Here is a 25,959-nt window from a genome sequence, read left to right as displayed (position 1 = left end):
GGGAGGTGGGTATCCAAGGAAAAGGTGAAAGGCTAGGCAAAACTATCTGAGAGAGACTTAACCAGAAGCAGTAGACAGAAGGGAATCCTAAAACCCAATTTAGGATGAGACAGGAAGCACACAAGTGGTTGGCTCCTTGCTGTCTAACATTTTGGTGCAGAGGATAGAGCATTTGGCTTGAAATCAGGAAGACCTGAGTTTAAATCCAGCCTCAGACATTTACCAGCTGTGTGATTCTGGACAAGTCACTTGACCTTTGTCTACTTTGGTTTCTTCATCTTTAAAATGGGAATCAGTATAGTACTTCCCTCCTGGGGTGAGGGTCAATTGAGATAATATTAAATAATAATATTAAAGTGCTATGCAAATACTAATGATGATTATGATGAAACTTCAGATGGAGCAAAGCTAGGAAGGATAGCTATCATGCTGAATGGCAGTTATAATTTCAAAAGACCTTTACAGACTAAAATATTTAGCAAAAATTAATAAACTGAAATTTAATGGGATGTGACACTCATGACCCTGACCTCCTTACCTGGGGCCTTTGGATTGTGAGTCTTGAGTACAGCCCTCTTTAAGCCTGTAGAGAGACAGTATGTCACTGTATTAATTACCCAGCAAGGGAATGCAGTATCTGAGTTTTTCAACAAGTGATGCTTTTCTTGAGCCATTAGGTCAGTTGCTTTGTCAATTTCTCTCTGGTGCAAAAACAGGAGAGCCTTTCTAAGAAACTGCAGAATCCCTATTAGCCACCAGATAGTATTCAGCCTGCAAAAACCTAGTTTTTTCTCCCCCTGCCAAGCCCTTTCTTACCTGGCAATGCTAATCAGCCTGGATTAACCCTCAATTGTTAGGTCCAAAATTAAAATAATGTAATATTGCTCAAATAATAAGTTATAACTTATGCTTGTATATCCAGCTCATAAGCCCCTATCCCATCTGGGCTCTCTTCTTCACAGGCCTTTGCATCCTCCAGATTCAGAATCTAAGCAAACTTAGGATTTTATAATAGCATAATTTACTGTATATAAAATAAAGTTAGAAGGAAATAGATCAAGCAGTCCCGTACAGTGGCTTCTGCCTTCCTCTCTTTTCTCCCTCTCTTCTCACTCCTCTCTCTCTCTCTCTCCTCCCTCCTCTCTCTCTCTCTCTCTCTCTCTCTCTCTCTCTCTCTCTCTCACACACACACACTTCTTTGTCTATCGTCTGTCTCTGTCTCTCTTTTTCTCTCTCTTATTCCTGACCCCAGGGACAAACAATAATTCAAAACAAAAGAGAATAAGCAAGAGCACAAGTTATAGGGATCAATCAATCAGCAAACATTTATTCTGCACTTACTGTGTGCCAGGCACTGTGCAAGGTTCTTCAGAAACAAAAAGAATGAAACAATCCCTACTCTCAAGGAGCTTACATTCTATTGGGAGAGACAGCATGTACATGTGTGAGTATATACAGCAGTTTGGCTAGGCCATAGAGTTCAAGGAGGAGAGCAAAATACTGTGGTAAAGAGATTAAGTTTGTTCTGTTTGGCTCTAGAGGACAAAACTAGGAACAAAAGGAAAAAGTGGAAAAGAGGCACATTTAGGCTTAATTTGAGGACAAATTCCCTAACAATTAGAGTGGAATGAGATTTCTCAGAAAGTAGTAGTCTCTCCCTCCTTTAAGATCGTCAAGCAAAGGCTTGGATGACCATTCATCATGTATGTTGTACAGGGGATTCCCGTTTCAGGACTAGATCACCTCTGAGATCCTTTCAAACTTTGAGCTTCTATAATGCTAATATGTGGGGTAATGGGGGAGGGCAGAGAGGGAAAAAAGGAGTGAATATTTACCTTGTATCGGCTTTATAGGTGTGATGTTTACCTCTATGTGTTTTATATGTACCTAAACACACATATTGTTTACCCTGTTAGCATGTAAACTCCTTGAGGGCAAAAACTGTTTCATTTCTGTTTTTGTATCTTTAGGGTCTAGCACAGTACTTGGCACATCATAGGCACTTGATAAACATTTGTTTGCTTAATTAGTATTTGCTGTACAAATACAGCCTTTCACAGTTGAACAGGACCTTAGAGATTTTTTTTTACTCCAGTGCTCTCATATTAAAGATGAGGAAAATGAGGCCTGGAGGAATCAAATGATTTGCCCACAATCAAGCAACCAGGAAAGTGGCAGAGTAAGGACCAAAATCAGGTCATAAGGACCATACTTTAAGTAGCTGAGCTAAGGTTATGTATTCTACCTAATATGAACTAGTTAGCATTGCTCTGGCCCATCGCCACAAATTTTGCCCCTAATAATGACCAGCTTGCTCAAAAATAAAGGTGTTGTAGAGGCAGTATGGTATTGTAGAACAGGCACTACTAGACTTGACACCAAGAAACTTGGATTCAAATCTTGGTTTTGACACATTCTAGCTGTGTGTGAACATGGCCATCACTGTGCTTCAGTTTCCTTCTCTCTAAAATAGGGATAATAATACATGTATTACCAATCTCATAGGATTCATTCATTCATTCAATCATTTCACAAGCAGTTTTAAGTGTCTGCTATATGCCAGCTAACATGCTAAGCACAGGGTTATTGTGAAGAAAGAGCTTTGCAAACTTTAAAGGGCTCTGAGAACTTGAGTAATCATTATTATGGTTGCAAAGGCAACTAGGCAAGAGAGTGTGAATGATTCAATACAACCTATCCCCACTATTGGAAATATTACAATTTAGGATAGGTGGATGGATGGATGGATGGATGCATGCACAGATAGATAGATGAAGCATAGCTGAATTAAACATTTATTAAGGACTTGCTATACACCACACGCTGTGCTAAGTGCCAAGCAAGCAAGCAAGACAGTTCCTACCCTCAAGGACTTAAATTTTAATGGGAGAAGACAACAAAGGTCTGCTAAAAAGAGTACCCATGTAGTAGCAGAGATGGCTGGCCAGGGTGGCCCAGTCTGTGGTAGGATAAGTCAAAGTCTCAACTACCTATGCCAGGGTACCCAGGATAAAAGTCCAATGTTGTAGTGGGAGGGAAGTGAAGATCATGGAACATACTTACTAATACTGGGTCTTCATGTAATAAAGTAATTTATACATTACATTACAGCATTTGTCTATGTATATACTAAGCTTGTATTTGTATCCATGCATGTGTTTGGTATATGCCATATGGTTACAGTGGCAGCAGTTTGCAACTATTTCAATATATTTTACATGCTTTTGTTGAGAGTAGAGCTTTCTTCTATTTTTATGTGAGTGTGTGTGTGTGTGTGTGTGTGTGTGCTGTTGTATATGTATGTACATCCCTGTACTGGTATGGCTTAGTGAGTCAGCCTATATCTATAGGGACAGTATGTTTAGATGTGTGTTTGTGGTATGTGGCTTGACTTATGGGTCCAATGCTGTATTGTAACATTTCACATATGTTCATATGCTGTGTATGGAGTTACACAGATGTTCAGTTGGGCATGTGAAGTGTGTATGTTTGTGCAGTAGACAGTCATGTGCAGCAGTGTGGAGTAGTAGATAGAGAGCTGGCCTGGGAATCAGGAAGAACTCTGACACCCTGGCTGTGTGGCCCTGGGCAAGTCACCTGTACTTTGGGCTCTGGTAGCTCTTTAAGTTGCCCAACCACTGCTGATTCGCATTGATAGAATTTTCTTGCCAATGAAAACACCGGTCCAGTCCAAGACACACAAACACACTTTACCCGAGCTGGAACTAGCTGAAGCTGTGAGGAGACAAATTAATTTGCTGGAGGACTGGTAGAGAGAGAGGTTAGTGTTACCCTCAGCATAGTTGCACCAGAACCAATAGCCCACCTCCCAGAGTCCTGATGGACACAAAGGAAGAAGCCCCTGAGGAGTGATAGCATCTCCCTTTTCCCCATGGGCGGTTCCCTGGGGCACTTACAGTCTTCTAGTTATACCATGATAGCATATGTGCCTATCTGTGGAGTTGTGTGTATGATTATGTTGTGTTTAGCCTCACGTGCATAGTCAAATCCCATTGTAAAGCACCTGGCTCTACTGTGCATGGATCTACTTCAATTCAATCAAGTCAAATCATGTCTGTGTGTATGGTAACATGTGTCTTTCCATCTCTCACACACAGGGAGCCTATAGAAGAGATGCTGCCCTCGTCCCTGACACTAGCTATGAACAGATTTTACTCAAGTTGTTGATGTGTAGTTGTGTGTGTGTGTGCCCACAGAGAGGCTGCTCCCCAATCCCCAACAGAGGAATGAATCACCCTGATAAGCAGGTGAGTCATTCATGAACACTTCTGATTCCTGGGGCCAGGCCGGCAGGCAGAAATCCAACGTCAGCACCCGACACCGTCAGCTCAGCCTGCCAGCCCATGGAATCACTCTACCCCACGCACTGCAGATGTTGCTGAAGAAATTGACACAGGGAGAATAAAGGCACCAAACAATCCTCCTCCCCAGCACCGCTTTCAGCTCCTCCCTCTGCCTTGCATCCCATTCATCTCTCTAGTCCCTCAATCCATGGAGGCATCAATGCATATGAGTCATCTCCCTCAGCCCACTGAAAGATGGAGACATCCAACTTGTCTCTCTCAGCTCTTTTCTCCCCCAGGAGGCGGGGGGGGGGGGGGGGGGGGGGGGGAGGGAGCTCTAACAAAGTCCCCATTGCAGCCAGGAAGTTGGGAGGAGGGAGGAGAACAGCAAGCATGGTTGACTGAGTCCTTGTAGACTCTATGCCCTGGTTAGGATTGGGAACTGAATTGTGGGGAGAGAAGGCAGCAGTTTAGCTTGGAGCTATTAAAGGGATAGGGGTGGAGGTTAAGGGGCAAGTTGGTGCAAGCTAGGCCTTCAGTAGGAGGGACTTGGGCTTGTAAAACAGATCAAGGGGACAAACACCGGGGGCAGCAGGGAGGAGCTGGGGTTGAGTGGCTCTGCCAAGGAGGGAGTTATAGGGCCCCAACACCACCACCACCCACTATTGCTGGATAATGAGAAGAATGGACAACCTCTGAGCTCCCTAAAACAACTTCTCTTTGTCTTGCAGTAAGCTTAGGGAGAAATGACACGTGGCTCCTGATAATAATAGCTCTCATTTGTATAGCACTTTATGGAAGCTCCTTGAGGACAGGACTAAGGTTCAGATGGCACAGTGGATAAAGCACTAGACTTGGAGTCACAAAGGCCCTCATTCAAATCCTTTCTCAGATACTTACTAGCTGTGTGACCCTGGGCAAATCAAAATAAACCAAAACCAAAAACCCAACCCTTTCCATGCCTCGGTTTTCTTGTCCGTAAAGTGAGGGGATTGGATTTGTTGGCCTTTTGGATTTTTTTCTACCTCTAGATTTGTGATCCTATGTTTTTGCCTTTTGTTGTATCCCCAGTGTTTAGATCAGTATCTGCTGCATAGGTAAGCACTTAATGAATGCTGACTGATTTACAAAAATCCTGCACTTTCTTCACATCAACAAAAGTAGATGTTCAGTCATTTCTGACCTTTTGTGGCCCCATTTGGAGTTTTCTTGGCAAAGATACTAGAGCGATTTGCCATTTCCTTCTCCAGCTCATTTTATAGATGAAGAAACTGAGGTAAACAGGGTGAAATGACTTGCCCAGGGTCACAGCTAGCTAGTAAGCATCTGAGACCGGATTTGAACTCATGAAGATAAACCTTCTTGTCTCCAAGCCTGGGATTCTATCCACTACACCACCTAGCAGATAGAACAAATATGGTTACCATCTCCATTTCACAGATAAGGAAACAGATTCAGAGATTGTGATTGTCTAAAGATCACACACAGATAGCAAGTGAACCCAGGTCTGGTTCCAGGTCCAAAGCTCTTTCCGCTATACTTCACTGCCTCAATCAGGTGCTTTCTCTCTTATCTTCTGATTATAGATCAAGTGTCAGCATCTGCTTTTTCTTCTTGGAGAAAATGAGTCATCCTGGGGAAGAGACTAAATCGATGGAGGACTGGCTTAAGGTCTTTGATTCCACTATTTCTCTAGTCCATAATAACCTCCCCTTTCCATAGCTTCAAATCCTACCTTTCTTTAGGGTCCGGTTCAAGTCTCACCTCAAAGGCTGTGAAGCCTTTGTTCTAAATATTTACACCAGAAATCAAAGGGACTCCCCTCATTGTATTATTTTTTTTATTTTAAACAAATTTTTTACATCACTATCACTGCCCAATAATCCCCCTCCCAATAGGATAAAGAGGTATAGTCAGGTCCAGATTAGTGTGAATAATGAATCCTTTGAAGTAGTTATATATATATATACATGTATATATTTGAAGTCACACTTATTTGAACCTATAATTATGTGAAATATAGTCATTGGTTCCACCCTAATGGAAATATACGATATGAATTTGAATAATGAGACCATTTTAGAGGATTCATAATTTGAACTAGTTGGGACCTCCTTGTATAGTTAAGCAGTGGTATAGTAGATAGAGTGCTATACTTGAAATTAAGAAGAACTGAACTGGAATCCTGGCACAGATGCTCACTACCTTAGTTTCCTCATCTGTATAATGAATGAAGGGGCTGAACTGGATGACCTCTACAATTTCTTCCAAATCAGATCACATTTGGAAGCCCTCATCATAGCATTCGGTACATAGAAGGTGCTTAGTAATTGCTTGTTCTTGTCTTCCAGCTCTAAATCTGTGATTCTGCATAATCCATGCACTGGCCATGCCTAACTCCTTCCATACCTCTTTCAACCATATCTCTGCTAAGGGGCAGGAGACATGTTTTGCCATCCAGTCTTTTGAAATCTGTGAAGAATTTCTTAATTGCCTATAGTGATATATCCTTACTCTGAACATCTATTCCATTTATAGTTAGTACATAAATTTAATTAAACAAATATTTATTAAATTATATTGTGTATGAAGCACTGTGCTAGGTGCTATATGAGATACTAAATTGAAATAATTTATGGTCCCTGTCCTCATAGAGCTTACAGTCTAGTGGGAAGATATGAAACATACACAAATGCTGGTCTTATGAAATAATACACGTTTGATGTATCAGATTGGTTCAAGTAAAGGAGTTATAGGAGGGCTCAGGTATGCCTGAGTGAGGATGGAAAATATGGACACTTTTCAATTCTGCAGTGCAGCTGGGACAGAGTTAAAATTGGGGTAGGGTGACCTGGTATTTCTGGTCTTCAATCTCTGCTTAATTTTGCCATTCCTCCATGGGACAGTTATGTTTCTTCTGTCCTTATGAGCTCCTTGAGGACAAGGACTGTGTTTTCACCTTTCTTTGGACCCGCAGGACTTAGCACAATGCCTGGCATATGGCAAGTACTTTATAAATGATTGTTGACTGATTTTTATAAATGCTTGTTGACTGACTGATTGACTTTTTTGTGTGTCTATATATTTTTCTTCTGCTGCTGCTGTCTCTACCAGGATTCTAAAATACTTGAAGCAGGATTCTCCAGTATTGCCCCTAGGGCCATTTAAATGGTAGATTTCCTTAAAGACCTATGGGACCTTGCCACCAAGGGGTGGAATGTCTTAGGAACAACATACATCTACTAAGAGTGGAAAATCCCTGCCATGTAGTCTAAGCTAGTTTTTCTCTATAAGGCAATAATGCTGTCCTTGAAACTTGTTTGGCTCAGGGGACTAAGCTTGAATGTTGAAATAGCTTTTATAGTGACCTAATACATACAAAGCCCAGCAAAAGAGGAGTAAGCATCCTCAGGCTTGGTGGTCTCTTTGCTGCTAGTCTAGTGAACACACCTGAAGGGTTATGTCTCAATATACAGTGGAGGGGAGATGTATCAAACTGAAGTAATAGTATATTTTTAAAGACTATTCTTTCCATGCTCTTGTCAAGTAAAGTTCCTTTTATAAATTGTTGTTTGGTCTACAAGTATTTTATTTCATTCCAGACCTAAGCTGAACTAGCAGCCTGGACTAAATCAGGCCTGGCCTAAACCGTGGGGAAACCAACATGTTTGAAGTAGCAAGAGGAGGAGAAAAGAAAGGAATGCTTCTAGTGAAAACTCTGAGTGAAGTGTTTAGGACTGGGGCCATAATGAGGGTGTTTTGTTTTCAGTATTTTTGGGCCTGAGAACTGGCCACCTCTGCCAACAGTAAATTCTTAGTCCCTTTACCTAACTCTCCTGCCTATTTCCTTGGTTTCTGCAGTTTGGGTTGGAATGTGCTTATGGAGATAGAGTGGGGGACTCCAACAGGAATGCATCTTATGGTTGCTCTAAGAGCTCCTAGGTCCCTATGGTCCATTATTTTTGAGTAGGAAAGGAATACAGAAAAGGTGGCATGACCACATCTTAGAGCCTAAATATGGAGAGAACTGCTATCATAAATGGAACTGTCCCTTGAGATAGTATCAGAGTTTAAGCACTTTAGTGGGGTGGTGAAGGGGCCAGAATTCTGTTGAGGGGATTCATTGGATGACTACCTAAGGTCACGTCAGACCCCAAAATGCTATGATTCTATAAACTTCCTGACCTGGCCATATTGGCACATTTCTGTGGTACCTGCTGCTAAAGAGGTCAAGGCTTTCAGATCATTTGAGAGGTAGGAGTTCTGAGCTGCTATAGATTTAAAGCCGATTGGGAGTCTACACTGTCTGGCATCCATATGGGGAGTCCCTGAGAGCAGGGGACCATCAAGCTGCCTAGAAAAGAGTGAACTGGCCCAAGTCAGAATAATGGAGTAGGTTAAAGTTTCTGTTCTAATCTATATTGGGATCAGGCTCTGAATGGATGCTACATTTCCAGCCCAGATGAAAAAACAAATAAACAAAACAAAACCCTCTTTAAAAACAATAACAAACTGACAAAACCTCCTTGATTCAGGAGTAAGATTTTTCAGTTCTTTGCATTGAACTTGGAGTTAGGAGATCTGGGTTTGATCTTCTTACTACCTATTTCTACTGGATCAGAAGTTTATGTTGAATTGAGGCAATGCCTATGAATTAAGGAATGGCTAAACAAGTCATGGTATACGATTGTGATGGAATACTATGTGCTATAAGAAATGCTAAGCTGGTTGATTTTAGAAAAACATGGAAAGACTTGCATGAAATAATGCAACAGAATCAAGACAACATTGTATACAGTAAAAGTAATATTGTTCTAATAACAAATTTGAATGACTGAGTCATTTTGAATATAATAAGTATTCAAATCAACTACAAAGGATCTGTGAAGGTCCCCATCCAGAGAAAGAACAGTTAAATAGACAGATATATATATATAGATATATATATAGATATAGATATAGATATAGATATAGATATATATAGCATGGTTTTACATATATATGCATGTATATAATATTTTTGTGTCTAATTGTAGCTTGCTGTAGAGCAGAGTGGGGAGGTAGGGAGAAAAAGAAAGAGAGTGCACAGCAGAGAACAAAAGAAAACTTAGAAAGCAATGTAGTTTTGAAAACGAGGTCTAGTTTTTATTACATGGTTTTTCAAAAAAAGCAGTATGAAAGGAAATGCATGGTTTTATACTGACTCCTCTTTTTATGTTGTGTTGTGTACCTGGAAAAGTTCTTTTTTGGTCTTTTTGCATTTAAGTTTAAAATGAATAATTTTTTTTTAAAAGAAGTTTATATTGTCAGGAGGTAATGGGAAGTCAATGAAGATTACTGAGTAGACTACTCAGTAATTACTAGAGAGACCTGAACTAGGAAGATTACTCAGGCAAGCAGTGTGTAAAGGATGGATTGGAGAAGAGATAAACTAGATGAAAGAAGACCAATTAGGAGGCTATTACAATATTGTAGCTAAGAAGAAATGAGTTCCTGAGTAGAGGGGCTGTGGTATGGATTAAAAAGAGGATCTAGGACAGAGCTCTTGTAGGTGCTCAATACTCACCCAATGACTAAAACAACTGAGACTAACCACGTGTGAGTGTGTATGTGTGACTATAATTGGTGAGAAGGAGATACTATAGAGGAAGGTTAAAAAAGAGAGAGAAAGAGTCTAAGGATTCTCCCATAGCCAGTCAGTTGCCAAGCCTTGCCAATTTCTTCTCAACATCTCTCACATCTAGCCCTTTCTCTCTACAAGGCAACCACCCTCCTTCAGCCCTGCATCAAATCTCACTTAGATCAGAAGTTCTTAATCTAGGGTCTAGGGGTCTGTGGATAGATTTCATGAGGTCTGTGAACTTGGATGGGAAAAAAGTAAAAGTGTATCTTCACCTTCATTAATCTTTGATTTCCTTTGTAACAATATATTTCATTTTGGTCATTGAAAGACATTATTCTGAAAAGAAGTCCACAGGCTTCACCAGACTGCTCAAGGGGTCTGTGGCACAAAAAAGGTTAACTCTTGCATTTGAAATACTGCAATAGTCTCATAGCTGGGTCTTGCAGTCTGGGCCTGAAGTCAGGAAGACTTAAATTCTTGAGTTTGAATTTGACCTCAGACATTTCCTAGCTGTGTGACCCTGGGCAAGTCACTTAATCCTGTTCGCCTCAGTTTCCTCATCTGTAAAATGAGCTGGAGAAGGAAATGACAAACCACTCCAGTATCCTTGCCAAGCAAACCCCAAATGGGGTTTCAGAGAATCAGACATGACTGAAAATAACTGAATAACAACAATTAGTCTCAAAATTTGTCTCCCCGCTTCAAGTCCCCTTCCCACTATACTCTGTCTTCCACGCAGCTGCCAGACTGATATTCCAAACACAGAACTGACCTTGTCACTCCTCTACTCAACATACTTCAATGGCTCCCCATTAATCGCTACTATAAACTACAAACTTTTTTTTTTCATTTAAAAGCCTTCACAACCTGAGTCCAGTTTCAATTTTTCAGTTCTTTCTTATCATGTACTAAATCAACAAACATTGCAACACACAAAGAACAAAACAATAGAATTAGGTAAGAAACTCTAAACTCGGTTACATTGTTTTTCAAAAGAATATGTTATCTTTATATTGAGCAGCTAGGTGACATTGTGGATAGAGTGCTGGGCCTGGAGTCAGGGAGACTCATCTTCCTGAGTTCAAATCTGGCCTCAGATACTTCCTAGCTGAGTGACCCTGGCCAAGTCACTTCACCTTGTTTGCCTCAGTTTCCTCACCTGCAATATGAGCTGGAGAAGGAGATGGCAAACCATTCTAGTATCTTTGCCAAGAAAACTCTCCCTTCACAGTCTCTCTCTCTCTATATAAAATAAGCCTGTGGTAGTTTCTCTCTCTCTCTCATCTTAATTTTTTTTCGGGGGGGGGCAGTTAGAGGCAATAGGGTTAAGTGACTTGTCCAAGGTCACACAGCTAATGTCTGAGGACATGACTGAAAAAAAACAACTGAAATAGTTTTACATATTTTAAAGAAATGTATCTTACACAATCATTTAAGAAAGTAGCCACAATTCTCTATGTCTGTTTCCATTCATACTTTTTTTGTTTTCCTCTATGCCTTTAAAGAACTGTTTCAGGGGCAATTAGGTAGCACTGTGGATAGAGTATTGGCCCTGGAGTCAGCAGAACCTGAGTTCAAATACAACTTCTGATACGTATTAGCTATGTGACCCTGGGCAAGTCATTTTAACCCCAATTGCCTCCTAAAATAAAAATAAGGAAATGTTTCAGTGATGCGCTCTTTTGGTTGCATGTTTGTCACTGTTCACAAAGAAAAATATTCACTTGTAACAAATATGTATCATTAAGAAAAACAAAACATATCAGCCATGTTTTTGAAATCTACCCTATCTTTCTGAGGCTGATGGCCTGTTAATCTTTCTCACTCATATTACAGCTAGAAGCATTCCATCTCATGTCCCTCTACCTACAGATGCAGGGGATCTTACCTAGCCCTGGGTACTCTTCCTCCTTCAAAAAGACTTTCCTGATTTCCCTAGTTACTACTTCTGGTCCCCCTACTTCCACCACTTTGTATTTATTTTGTATATGTAAGGAAGGCAAATTTAAGTTCAGAGGTATTTGGTGTCTTAGAAACTGTTTGTGAAAGCTGATAGTTAATTTTTCAGTGTGAGCATTTACCCCTTGGCAAAATGCTATTGATTTATTGTTTTGTTCATTATTTAGACTTAGGAAAGTGATGGATAAAATGTTAATAGTGCAAACTAAAAGTGTGTTGCACCTTACATTTCCCCCTAGAGAGCCAGTTGTTAAACACTGACCAGCGCACACACACATAATTAAGTCTATGATGAACTTGATGAAATGTCCCAGTCTACTTGATAAGATTATAGAGCATGAACTATGTCTGGGGACATCTGGGGAGCATCTTCCATGGAGGGAGGCATATACACTGTCAAGCACATAGGAAACCCTTCTGATTCTTTACTGGTTAATGGGGCTGCCTCCAAGATGATTGGTGACAAAGTCAGGGAGATAGAATCTTGCTGAAAGAGTTAAAGTCTCCCTTCACAGTCTTTCTCTCTATATAAAATAAGCCTGTGGTAGTTTTTCTCTCTCTCTCATCTTAATTTGGGGGGGGGGGGCGGGGTTAGAGGCAATAGGGTTAAATGATTTGTCCAAAGTCACACAGCTAATGTCTGAGGACAGATTTGAATTTGAACTCAGGTTCTCCTGACTCCAGGGCTGGTGCTCTATCCACTGCACCACTTAGCTGTTTCTGTCTCTCTCTTCTTTTCTCCCTCTCCTCTCCTCTCCATTTCCCCTTGTGTCTCCTTCTGAAGTATGAGTGGGGGATGAAGGGAATTTCCACACAAGTACTAGAATTAATGGAGATCCACAGGAGAAATTTTACATGTGGCAAGTTGCATGTATTTCCTCTCTAGGCCCTGATCCTGACTTTCTGGTCTTCTTTCTTCCCCATGTCACAATTGCTTTCTCACTCTAGAAGGTCCCTCTACAGAAAGCTCCTTACTCTTATTGGTCATTTCCTCCCCAAACCAAGCGAGCCATGCTCACTCCTTCATTCTTCTCTGCAATCCATTACTAATTTACTAGACTCCTTTCTTTACCCCTCCAACCCTTCCTTCCCTAGCTTTTTAGCTTCCTTTTATGAGTTGTCTTCCTCTATTAGAATGTAAACTCCTTGAGGGCAGGGACTGCCTTTTTTTTGGGTTATATTTATATTCCCAGTGCTTGGTACACTGCCTGGCACACAGTAAGTAGTTGATACTCAGGAAGACCTGAGTTAAAATACTGACTGTGTATAAACCCAGGCAAGACTTTTACCTTCTCTGCAAGACTGTAAGTTGTAGAGAAGGTGCTGATCTGCCTTGGGAGAGGAAGTTCCTCACTTGAAATTTCTTGTGCCAATGCAATCACAAGTACTTTTGGAAAAAAAAAACAAAACCTCAAAACAAATGTACAAATCTGCTTTCTATGGAATAATGATTAATCTGCCTCATACACATGTGTATCATGAAAGTTCAAATGTATGTGAATGCTATTGGGGTTAACAAATTTGGTGAATTCATTTAAGAACATTATTAAATTTATAGTAACTTCTTGTCATTATACATTTTCTCAATGGATATTGATATTATCCTGATTGCTATAAACTTTATTGATCTCCAGCTTTGCCAACCTAGTCCCAACCTGAAATCATGTGAATGTAATTTTATGATGGTTTAAAAAAATATAGGAATGACTGATTTAGTACAATTCCCCACTTTCAAGAGGAAAACACTGAGGTCTGGAGAGAGGAGGTGACTTATAAGGCTATTTGGGTAATGATAATAATTTACATTAGGATCATAGATTCAAAGCTGGAAGGGACCTTAGAGGGCCTTTAGTTCAGTGGTCTCCAAAGTGAGGGCCCTCAAACCAGTAGTGGGCCATGACATGACTCCAAGAGTAACCAAGCAGAGTATAGGAAGATGTGTTTCATCCCACCCTCCCCATGCTAGCCAGTTGAAGGGCTTATCTTCAACACAACTCCACTTACCCTTTGGACACTATCTCCCCAAACTTTCATATTTTACCCTCTCCTGTCACTGGTCTCTAATGAATGGCTGAGCAAACTCTCAACCTCTCCCCTTCTGCTCTGGGCCCTTCAGGGTAGTTATAACCTAAGCTCTACCAGACACCAGCAGCAGCAGCTAAAAGACTAAATTCCCCAGGGTCCACCTCCATCGCCACCCCTTGTACCCTTCCTCATCACCTGGTGAAGGCATCAGGCAGCCCCCAGCAGGCTTGAGCAATAGCTGATGAGTAAGAGCCTTGAACCACCCCTACATCTTCCTTTCCATTTTTGATGGGTCAGAAGGAGTGCCTGGATGAAACACAATGAGTAGGCACAGATGAGTTTTCATGTGCTTCAGAGTTCTTACAGCATTGTCTTTCACCCTTCAAACCTAGATTTCTTCAGAACATCCCTGTTTCTGTCTAGGGCATCCCCATCCTTCCATTCATCCAGGTTCCAAATCTCAGCATCATCCTCACTGCTGATTCTGTTTCCATACCTCTTTGTATCAAATCCCTTCCATCTACTCCACTGGACTGTGGCAATAGTTTTCTAACTGCTTTCGTTGATTAGAGTCCTCTTCAAAGGTGACTGGTACTCCTAAAGCACAGGGCTGATCACATTCACTCCTCGGATCAATAAACTCTGGTGACTCCCTACTGACTCTAGGATCAAATATTATTTCATTTTTTAATCTTTTTAAAATATCTATTTTGTGTACATTTTTATAATGTACATTATTTCTATAATAGCCCATGAATATAATTTATAATAAATAAATAAGTCTTAGTGAAGTCTTAAACTTTAAAAGCTCAAGACCTTTGGATCACCCAATTTACTAGGGGCTGGGAGAGGAGTGGAATGTTCAGTATTTTTTTTTTTTTACTGATAAGGTGTGTGATCAAAAACCACAGTCAAGATTAGAAACCAGAGCCAGCGACCTTTTCAAGGCACCACACTGCTCCCTTCTCAATTTTATATACTGGAGTGAAGACCTCCAACCTTGATTCTAACCCCTGCTAACGTTATTGATATAGGGAGCAAGGGGGTCAGTCACTGAGTTCTGGCTTGTTAGTTTCTAGGGAACTGGGGTTGAACTGGAACCAGAAGTCCCATTCTGTTCTGTCCTGCTTGTTGTTTGCTTTCTTGGGGTCTGCTCTTCCTTCACTCAGTACTGGGTAAGGGAAGCTCTTTGGAGACCCGGGGTCTGGGGAACAGGGCTGCTCAGACCATTCTTGGTTTTTTTAATTCATATTATATCTATCTATCTATCTATCTACATATTTTATTTGTCCTTATTATCTCCCCCATTAGAATGGAGGGTGGGGATTGCCTGTAAGTAGGGATTACTTAATTTTTTGTAGCTGTAATGAATCCTTTTTTGATTGTATATGGATTATGCATAATATGTATGTGTATATATACATACATACATGCACATATATACATAGATGTACACATACACACATGCATGCATATATGTATATATGTGTGTATATGTGTAGATGTATATTATACACACACACACACACACACACACACACGCATATATTAATTTTAAAAGCCATTCTGGGTATCCAGGTCCAGAATGGATTTTGTTTTTAAACAAATTTACAAGTCTTCCTGGAAGCCCAGTTGAAAAGCAGCCTTCTCTTCATGTCTGGGATGTAGATGGAGAGTAAGGTAGATAAGGTTGGATAAAGCCAGCAGATTGGTGAATAAAACACCTGGGTGATGATTATTGCTCCTGACACTCTCTTTTGTTTGTAATTTGTAATCTCAGAGAAGGAAGGGACCATCCAGTCAAAGGGCTCTCAACCTGGAGTTCATGGACCCCTAAACTTGCATGGCAGTGGTGGGAAATGATCTCTTTGGTTTCCTTTGTATGGCAATATATTTTGTCTGATGCATTTAAAAACAGTCTTTTGAGAAGGGGTTCATAAACCTCATTAGATTGTCAAAGCGGTCCATGACAGAAAAAAAATTTAAAACACCTGCTCCAGTCTAGTTTCCTTGTTTTTCAGAGAAGGAAGTGAGGCCCAGGAAATGATAGGATCTTCCCAAGGTTGTAAATCAGAACTGGAATTCAAATCCTCTGACACCTCCTTACCCCGACCTTGTCCAGGTTCTGCACTCCAGGCCAGGGCTGTCCCATTCTACTATACTCCCCTTTCCTTTTTCTCCTGAAGGTTCTTACCCCTGGGAAATAGCCGAAGGGTGGGTGAAATGGCAGAGCTGATGTGTCTCTGCTTCTAACTCAAGCCAAGATGATCTTGTGCTGTGGTCCTGGGTGGGACACAGACATAAATCCTTTATATATCATATGTGTGTGTATATATATGTACATATAAATACATAAATCACTGAATGATCCTCTCTGCTCCTTCTTGCCCATCCCAATATTGCCCAGAAAAAAAATTTATTATGCCAGGCCTAGGCCACCTGATAGAATTTTCAAAGTACGTCAGCCACTGTTGTTTTCCTTCCTTACCTTTCCTATCCAGCGAACTTCAGTGTCACGAAGCTAGGAAGTTCAGGATACCCAGCAGGCCTCAAGTTAAACACCAGATTTTCCTGTGGCAGTGTCTGGTCCATGAAAAAGTCAAATTCACTCTGATTCCCAAGGTCAGAAATTCTCTAGACAAACATCAAACCCAGTCTTGCTGTTCTTGCCTTTAGATGCAGGGGTTCTTAACTTGGGGTCTCTTTTTTTTTAATAGTTTGGTAACTGTATTTCAGGATGATTGGTTTTCTATGTATTTTATTTTACGTATTGAAAACATTATTGAGGAGAGGCTTCAATCAGACCAACAAAGGAGTCTATGACACAAAATGTTAAAAACCCTTGCCTTAGAGTTTCCAGAGGAAGAGGTCCAGGGTATCAATAGTCATATGAAAAAATGTTTTAAATTAGAGAGAAATGCAAATTAAAATAACTCTGAGGTACCACCTCATACCCATCAGATTGTCTAAGATGATATAAGCGAAAAATAACAAATGCTGGAGGGACTGTGGAAAAACAGGTACATTTACACACTGTTGATGGAGCTGTGAACTAGTCCAACCATTCTGAAAAGCAACTTGGAACTATGCTCCAAAAGCTGTGCATACCCTGTGACTCAGCAATTCTGCTACTAGGTTTACATACCCCCACCCCCTAAAAAAAACCCCAAAAAACAAAGGAAGAGAGAAAGGAGCCATAGGTACAAAAATATTTGTAGCAGATCCTTTTTTGTAGTGGCAAAGAACTGGAAACAGAGGGGATGCCTGCCAATTAGGGAATGGTTCAACAAGTTATGGTGAATGAATGTGATGGAATATTACTGTGTCATAAGAAATGATGAAAAACCTGGAAAGACTTATATGAACTGATGCAGAGTGAAAGGATCAAAACCAAGAGAACTATCTATGCAATAATTGTAATATTGTACGGATAATTTACTTTGAAAGACTTAATAATCCTCATCGAACTATGACCAACCATAATTCCAAAGGACTTATGATGAAACAACTGCAGATAGCTGATGGCCTCAGATTGTATAATGAAACATATTTTCTTTTCTTTCTTTTTTTGGACATGCCTGATGTAGGAATTTATTTTGCATGATCATACATATTTGTAATGGGTTTTGTTTTTCTTGACTTCTCAAGGAGTGACCTAGGAGGAGGGATATAATTCAGAACTGAAGCTAAAATAAAATTGAATTTTTAGAAAAGACACTTCCATCCTGCTGACTTAGAATGTGGAGACTGAAACTTTTATCGCAGATGCAGACTCCTGTAATAGAAAGTCAGAAGGGGTGAGGGCTTGGGGCTTTGGACAAATCACTTAGCCTTTCTGGGTCTCAGTTTCTTCATCTGTCAAACTAGATTTCTAAGATTGCCCTCCTTCTATAAATCTATGATTCTATGATGTTCTGACACAGAATAGGCTTAAATTCTCCTAGAGCAGGGTGGGGACCCCCCCCCAACACGCACATGCAGCCTTGAGGCTGAAGGTTCCCTATCCCTGTACTAGAGGTTATGGGGAGTGGGGACTGGTATGATATGTATAAAGATAACCATAAGATAGTACAAGAGCTAATAATAACACAATAGCTAGCATTTATATGGTATTTTCAGGTTTGTAAGCACTCATTTGATCCTCTTAGCAACCCTGGGTGAAAGGTGCTATTATTTTATAGTGAGGAAACTGAGGCAGACTGAGGTTAAGTGACTCCCCCAGGGTCACAACACTAGGGAGTGTCTTACAGATTAACAAGGTTAATCACCAAATCATAAGTATAGACAATATAGGCCAGATGAAAGACTGACCATTCTAACTGAACTATGAAGGCTTCATGGAGGAGGTGGAACATATACTAGTTTACTCATCTGTAAAATAGGATAATAGCATCTCCCTTACAGGGTTGTTCTGGAGGACCAAATGAGATAAGGCATGTGAAACTTCAAAAGTGCTATATAAATGGTAGCTATTATTATTATAATAAGAACTTTGTGTCCCATTCCCCTCAGGAAATATTTTCCTGAGCTATTTTTCTTTGCATCTTAAACCCCTTTCTTCTTCTTTTTTTTTTTTGCGGTGCTCTGTGGAAAGGGTGAAAGCTTAAGGCTTTGGAGATTCAAAGCCTTCCTTTCTTTAGCACTGGGCTTCCTAGAGTGGGATAGAGAGAGACTGAGAATGAGAGAGAGAGAGAGAGAGAGAGCGCGAGCCTGGGCTGGCAACCTCGACCTTAACAACCTGAAAGCCTTGTTTCCCTGGGAGGGGCAGGAATGTAAGGGATTTCAGACTTTGCTGACTTCCAGGGAAACCGGGCTTTCAGACTGCTGATAAATCTCAGGCTAAGGCTAGGGGCTGAGTCGGATGAATAAGGGAGTCAAAACTGGGTGGCAATCTTCCTTCCTCTCCCCGCCCCCCCCCCCCCCGCCCCAATGCCTCACAGGATGGCAAAATTTAAGGGTTGGAAATGACCTTAGTGGCCATCCCACAGCCGAGGCTCCTCGGATCTCCAAGCACTTTCATGCTATATAGCCTTTGACTCTATTTCCTTCATGAGTGGGTGATTGCAGGCTTTGCAGAGAGGGTTAAATAGACAGGAAATGGGACTGGACCTGGGAGTCAGTAAAATTTGGGTTCAGATCTGGGTTCTGAGCAGCTCCAACATTCTGTGATTTAAAAAGGGAGTGTTGTGGGGGGAGGTGCGGGGAAGAAGGAAGTAACGGCTTTGGGAATGATCTACTCCTACGCCCTCGGTTTACAGTGGAGGAAACTGAGGCCCAGAGAACTTCAGTGTCTTGTTCAGGGTCATGCAGCTAGGAAGAAGCAAAGGTGGGATTCAAACCCACGCGCCATCTAAAGTCCGATCGTACCCTAAAGGTGGGGTCTTAATGGCAGGACCCTGAACCCCGCCCTCGATCTCTGGGCCTAGTCCTTTAAGAGCCTACTCCTTCCCCTCCTCCTCCCCCGTAGCCTACGCAGGACGCCGGGCTCCGGGACCTTTAAGAAGCTGTCCCGGTGGCGCCCCAGGCCCCGCCCGACGGCGTAGGGCGGGGGGGGCGGAATGGAGGATGGAAAGGAGAGCGGGTCTATTTTTAGCTCGGGGCTAGGTCACGTGACGGGAGTGACGTCTCCGAATGTTGTTGTTGGTGGCGGCGGCGGCGAGCGGAGCCGGAGGAGCCGCCGCAAAGATGGAGGAGCCGTCGAGGAGGAGTCGCCGCCGTCGCTGCTGCTGCCGCTGCTGCCGCCGCCGCTGCTGCCGCCGCTGCTGCCACCGCCCGAGGAGCCGGAGCTCCTGCCCCTGGGGGTGAGCGCGCCCCCTTCCCTGCCCTTCTCCCCACCCCGCCACCCGGGGGAGCGAGGCAATTTACACCCCCTTACCAGCCACCCCCCCCCCCTCAGCTTCCCGGGCGCGAGACGCGCTCAGCCCTGGCTCCTTCCCCTGCCCGGCCCCCCTTCCCTTCCAGTCCCTTCCCCTGCTCTCCTCCCCTGGCTCTCGGCCCCTCCCCATCCCTCCTGCCGGCGCGAGGCCGCCTGCCCGAGAGCCCGACCCTGGGGGGAAGGAAGGAGGGAGGGGAGAGGAGGACGAGGAGGGGAGGGGGGTGCTCCTCTTGGGCGCGCGCCCCGCCCCGCCCTTCCGCAGCCGCCGCCCCTGCAGGTAAGGGCGAGGACCCCCCCCCCAAGGCACCCCACGTAACCAATACTCCAAGGGGAGGCTGCCAGACCGGCTGGCTGACTTACTCCCCCCCCCCCCCCCCCCCCCCCGCCTTGTAGTCAGCAGTAGCAAGTGCTTTACAGCATCCTTTCCTCCTGCCTTGCATTTTCTCCCCTTTCCCAAGCAGGGCAAACCTTTCCCGATAGCCTGTGGCGGGGAGGAAGAAGGGGTATTGCCGCCCCTGGGAGCCTGATCTCAACAACTAAAAACATAGTCTCAGCTCTGTGCTCCTTACGCTTGTGCATGGGGAGCCTAGCCTAATTTCTGCCTCTGTCCATTAGACTGTGATCTCCTTGAGAGTAGGGGCTGTCTTTTGCCTTTATCTCTTTATTTTGGTATCCCCAGTTGTTTGCTCAGGACCTGGTACGAAGTAGGTGCTTATTGAATGTTTATTAACTAACTGTTGCCTTCCCCATTAGACTGAGCACCCTGAGAGCAGGGACTGTCTTTTGCCTTTGTTCGAATCCCCAGCACTTTGCCCAGTGCCTGGGACATAATAGGTGCTTAATAAATGTTTATTGACTGACTGTCCCCAGTGGTGCCTTCTCCTTCCCGGCCCCCTTCTTTCTTATGCCCCATCCAGCCATGTTAGGGAGCTGGGATGAAATGCAGCCATCGCCCTGCCCCAAATCTGGATTGGGTAGTTTCAATCCTCATATTCCCCTTGGCACATTACTCTGTCCCCTATCATGAATCCAGAGAATACCTATTGGCCCCATGGGTTGTATGTTCCTGCACCGTCTAAAGTTGGGGGGAGACAATACAACTTTTCTCCCAAAAAGCATAACTAGCTCTACCAGTACAAAGTAGCTAGTATAATGGGGAGTGAGAGGAGGTGGGGTTGGGGAGCTTTGTTGGGATGAGGAGGTTAACTGTGAATTAAGCGATTCCACTTTCTGAAGGGAGGTAGCTAATGGTGTCACTTAAGGGGAAGGGTATCTGGCTCTGGGGCTCCTTTAGGAGTATTACTGTTCTCCCTTTCCCCATCCCATGTCCACCTTCTTGGGATCCAAAATTTACTCTGGAGCATTTTTGGAGGTCAAAGGGTGAATAGGTATGGTGGAGGTGTTGAGGAGGTAGAATCCAGCTTTAGACCCTGGCATAGGAGACGCTGGGATGGTAGTTGTGAGGATCCTTGTAAGAAAGGTCATTGCTTTCCTTATGTGCAGGTGGAGGATAAGAGGCCTCTGTAGAATGTGAGAGATAAGAGGCTGGTATTCTTTGGGAACCCTGTCATCCTTGAACTCAGGCTAACAGAAAAAACTGTTGAAGGAGGTGGGGAGCATATTGTCATGGTTGGTCAGAGGCCAGAAGGGTGCTATTGAGAAGGAGGTTATTAGGGGCTGAATTTCTCTTCCTCTTCAGTGACTCTCCACTCTCCTGTTAGAAATGGTTCAGGTAGTTTGAATCTGCTCAACATCCATTTCCACCTCCCCCTCTCTGTTTCCTCAAATGCACATAGCTTTGGGGGGAAGCTCAGCCTCTCTTTTCAGTGACCTACCTCTTGGACCCACTTTTCCCATGGAACTGGTTTGGTTTGTCTGTGCGCTTCAGCTGCTGAACCAGCTTGGGGAGATGGGAAGGTACCTTTGAATGGGTGGGGGGGCTTACCTCTTCACTCTGTCACCTGTGTTGAATCATCACTGAGAACAAGGAAGCTCAAGTCTGGTGGGACACCTCCCCTTAGGGAAAATGGATATGCTCTAGTGGGAGGGGGAAGAAGCTCTAACTGGATCTCTGCTTAGGTGTTTGCCTTCTAGTATGCCCCAGCCTCTGGTTCACCTTTTTGGTGGTCTTGGTAGGGGAAGAGGGAAAAAGGGAAGGTACCTTAAGCTGTGTTGCTGCTGAGACAAAGGTTTGCTTTTCCTACCCAATGGGGGATTTGTTAGTTGTGCGTTTAGAAAATGGGAAGGGGTGGGGTAGGGTGGGGTGAGGGTAATTCATGTGTGGTGGGGGGAGGGGGTTGAAGAAGGATGGGGTGAGGAAGCTCAGTGCTGAAGTACCAGCTGCTCTTTAATAATTAATTCTTCCTACTCACATCCTTTTGAGGCGGGATGTCTGGAACACTGCAATGGGAGCAGCCAGCTTGGTAGAGGATACACTCCTAGCTGAGGGCTGGGGGGAGGGATAGTCCTTGGTGGAGGGAAGAGACAGAAACAGAGATGGCAAGGGTTGGGGGTGGGCGATTTCTGGCAGTTTTTGGAGCCATGTTGCTCACTCACAAGTCATTCACTAAAGCCTAGGCTGGGTGCCTGTTGTAGCTGACTTTGACTAATTAAACTTTTTATGCTTTTTTCAATTTCTCCCCTCACAAATTGGTCCTTATTGTTAATTTATTGTGCATCTGTAGTGGCACTAGGAAGAAGGTAAGGAGGAGAGGGTATTTTCCAAGCAATTTTAGGGCAAAAAGATCCAGCCTTATCCCCTCCTCCTTTCCCCTCCCCTAAACCCCCCCTTTTTTTTTCTAGAAATAGCAACCTCCTCCATCTGGCCCATGCAGATGCCTGGATCTGCATTTCAGCAGACAAACAGAAATGGGCTTGTTGCAAAAATGAACTTGTCAGCCTGGTGCCTTCTTTTATCTTTTCCTGTGTGCCACTCTCCCCACCCCCCACACCCAAGAGGGAGAGGAATTATGCCATATCAGTTCTAACCATCTCTGTTGATGTTCCCCATATTTTGATACAAGGCTCTAATCAATCCCAGTTATAGAGCAAGTGGAGGCCTGGGTACTGTGGAGGGACAAGAAGGGTGTCTGTTATTGTCACAGGGCAGGAGAGGTCCACAGGTACCCCTGAAATCAGGACATCTGGGATTATGGCTTTTTGAGAGTAATTTTGGAGTATCTATGGTAGAACACACATGCAATCCAAGCCTTGGGGAGGTGGGAAGGTACCCCAGAGTGGACAGAGGAGCATCTTGATTCTGGCTGTAGCTTTCTCAGTGCCATCCTGTGTTGGACTCAGCTGATTACCTAGTGTCTCTCTTTCCTGCTGTGAAGTCTTCCAAGGGCAGAGTCTTTAGCTGATAGCTTGGGAGGATAGTGAGGGGAAAGGGAAGGGGAATCTGTGTAGCCTGGTGCTGGGTAGCAGGTCTAGTAATGGAGACCAAAGTAATAGACTTAGGGTACTAGGGGCTTTCATTGGGAAAACTTCTCTCTTCTGAAATCCAGGGTTTATTGTTTAAAGGGAAAAAAGTCACTATAGAGCTAGATTTGAATTCAGAGTCATTGGTTCCTTATTTATCCATATATGCTACTGTTTTCATTTTTCCGGTCTCCCCTTCCTACCTTCTCCTGGAGTTGTCATTGTATATGTTGGGGCTTTATTCTGGGATATCTTCTCTCTGTCTCTGTCTCACTCTGTCTTGTCTCTGCCTCTCTCTCCCTCCCCCCCTCCCCCAGGCCTGCCTAAGAATTTGAAGTCTAATAACATGAATCTCTGTTGATGAGCTATCCCCTCTGATGCCGATGTGTTGGTGGAGCCTAGAGCTGAGGTTGTATCAGGGAATATGCTTATGCCTGGTTTGGATCTATAGTGGGAGGTAGGACTCTGGGGTTCTGTATATCCATTGACTTAGGACTCAGAAGGAGTCTCACTCCATCTGGTTTGGTATCTGAATATGTTGGATTCCAACTGGTCAGCTACTATGAGGGTGCAGCCCAGCTACTGGTACTGTCTTCTCACTCTCCAGCAAAGGTTGGCATAATTTCCCCAGAAGAAGTGATTTGAAACTAGCACAGGCCCTAACCATCAGGCTAGGCAGTCTTCCTATCCTTTTTTGCCTCACCCTAGACAGGAATCTCTTCTTGATTCAGCCATGAAAATTGCCTTGTTTCCCAAGCAAGGCTCTGGCCAGTGGCCCTTATTCGTTATGGAGACTTGCTACTGAGTGATAAGGTGCTGTGTGTGGGAGGGGGTCAATATGTTACAATTTGTTGGTAAAGTAGTAACAGTAGTTCGTATAGTAGTGCTTTACAAGATTACAAAGTTTTTCTCATAACAGCCCCATGAGGTTGGTAGTGTAAATATAGTCCTGATTTTACAGATCAGAAAATTGAGGTATAGAGAAGTTGCCTGGCTCATGGTTATAGAACTATTTAGTGGCAGAGTCAAGACTTGGATCCAGTCTTCTTACTTAGAGGTTCAGGGCTCTTTGTGCTGTAAGATATTGCCTCAAACAAAGCAGCAGCAAACGGGTGAAGAAAGTATGAGACACTTGGCTTATTTCTACAAAGCTGAGGGGCACCGAAAAAATATATTAAATGGGTATTTACTCTCACAATGCTGTGCCATTAGGGTGGGGGGTGATTTTAGTGTTGCCTGGGGGGCAAACACTAAGGAAATCAGTACATCATAAGTAGGTAGAAATGGCTCAGGTTGAACTCCAGGGGATGGGAGTGAGAGAGAACAATTGTTTACCAAGGCTTAAGTTTGTTGATGGGATGCCAGTTGCATGTCCCTTGTGGATGAGGAATCCTCTATGGTATTGGGGGGCAGGAATGGGAACAGGTCCATACCTAGTTTATAGTAGCCCTTGAGTCTTTATCATCTTCTTTCTTCCTATCTTCATGGCCTTTGGAGGTCTTTTTAATTGAGAGGGATCCTGGTATGTGAGGTGGCTGAGGATCGTGGGAATTTCGGAACTCATGTTCCTCAGCCCACGGAAAAGGGTGTGAGCAGGACAGGACGCCAGTCCCCTTGTGGGCACAGGCTGTGCTACCTTCCCACACAGGCCTCTGCCCGTGCACCACCAGCCCCACCTGCAGCATTCCTGGGCTTTTCCCCAACCTTTGCTTAGTCCTTTATTTCCTATCCCCACTCATTCTAATAGCAATTTGATGCTTTTGTCCATGCCTTTTCCTCATCCATCTCTTAGATGCAATGTTATTTTTCCTTTAGCCTTAAGGACCTAAAACTCTTTTTTTTCTTTATTAATTTTTTTTAGTTTACAACACTCGCTTCCATAAGTTTTTGAGTTCCAAATTTTCTCCCCTTCCCTCTCCAACCCCCTTCTCCCTCAAGACAGCATGTAATCTGATATAGGTTGTACATATACCTTCACATTAAACTTATTTTCCCACTAATCAAATTGTAAAGAAGAACTGTAACCAATGAAATGAACCATGAGAAAGCTGTAACAAAAGCAAAAATAAAGTAAAATAAAATAAAGGAGAAAAAAAGAGAAAGCAAATAGTTTGCTTCAATCTGCATTCAGATGCTGTAATTCTTTCCCTGGATGTGGAAAGCCTTTTCCATCATGAGTCTTTTGGAGCTGTCTTAGAACCTTGCATTGTTGAGAATAGTCAAGTCCATCAAAGTCAGTCATCACAGAAGCAATGTGTCTGTGGTTGTGTACAATGTTCTCTTGGTTCTGCTCTCCTCACTCATCATCAGATCATAGAAGACTCTCCAGGTTCTAATGAAGAAGCACCTAAAACTCTTAAGGGAGTAAAAAGGGTGAGAGTAGAGCAGGCGAAGTCTGAGATCCTTGTGCATGCAGTCTTAATCTGTGCACTTTTGAGGTATCTGTTTGGTGCCCCCAGTGCTTCTTTCTCCAGGTATATTTCACTTTAGGTACTCCTTGAAAAGAAATCAATACATTTTATTTTAAAATAACCCCACTAAGAGGTAAGGGTTACCTAAGGAATGGAGTAAATTTCCTTGCTTAGGTTTGAAGAATGAAGTTGGAACTTAAATTCCTGGGTTATCTCTACAACTTTTCCTTTGCCATGACTTTGGCCTAATCTCTTTGCTTCTCACTGCCTCAGTTTCCCTGGTGTTGAACCATCTGCTTTTTTGTGGAGGAGAAGGAACGTGACCAGGTCTGGGATGGGTTT

The 25,959-nt window shown here is 43.1% G+C and overlaps 1 protein-coding gene across 3 annotated transcripts in view; it reads left to right on the top strand.

Moving 5' to 3' along the window:
* Positions 1-19,525: 19,525 nt before the first annotated feature.
* HDAC5 (histone deacetylase 5) overlaps positions 19,526-25,959 on the top strand; it is a 39,804-nt gene continuing 33,370 nt past the window's right edge. The window contains exon 1 of one of the 3 annotated variants that reach the window (XM_036753862.1): positions 19,526-19,712. The gene's annotated coding sequence lies outside the window, so the exon portion shown is untranslated. The remainder of the gene's footprint in view (positions 19,713-25,959) is intronic. The other 2 variants (XM_036753863.1, XM_036753864.1) reach the window with 2 other exon arrangements.

Source organism: Trichosurus vulpecula, chromosome 4 (assembly GCF_011100635.1).
Source record: "Trichosurus vulpecula isolate mTriVul1 chromosome 4, mTriVul1.pri, whole genome shotgun sequence".
Lineage (NCBI taxonomy): Eukaryota > Metazoa > Chordata > Mammalia > Diprotodontia > Phalangeridae > Trichosurus > Trichosurus vulpecula.
Note: the sequence above shows the minus strand (reverse complement) of the source record. Positions and strands in the feature narration are given on the sequence as shown.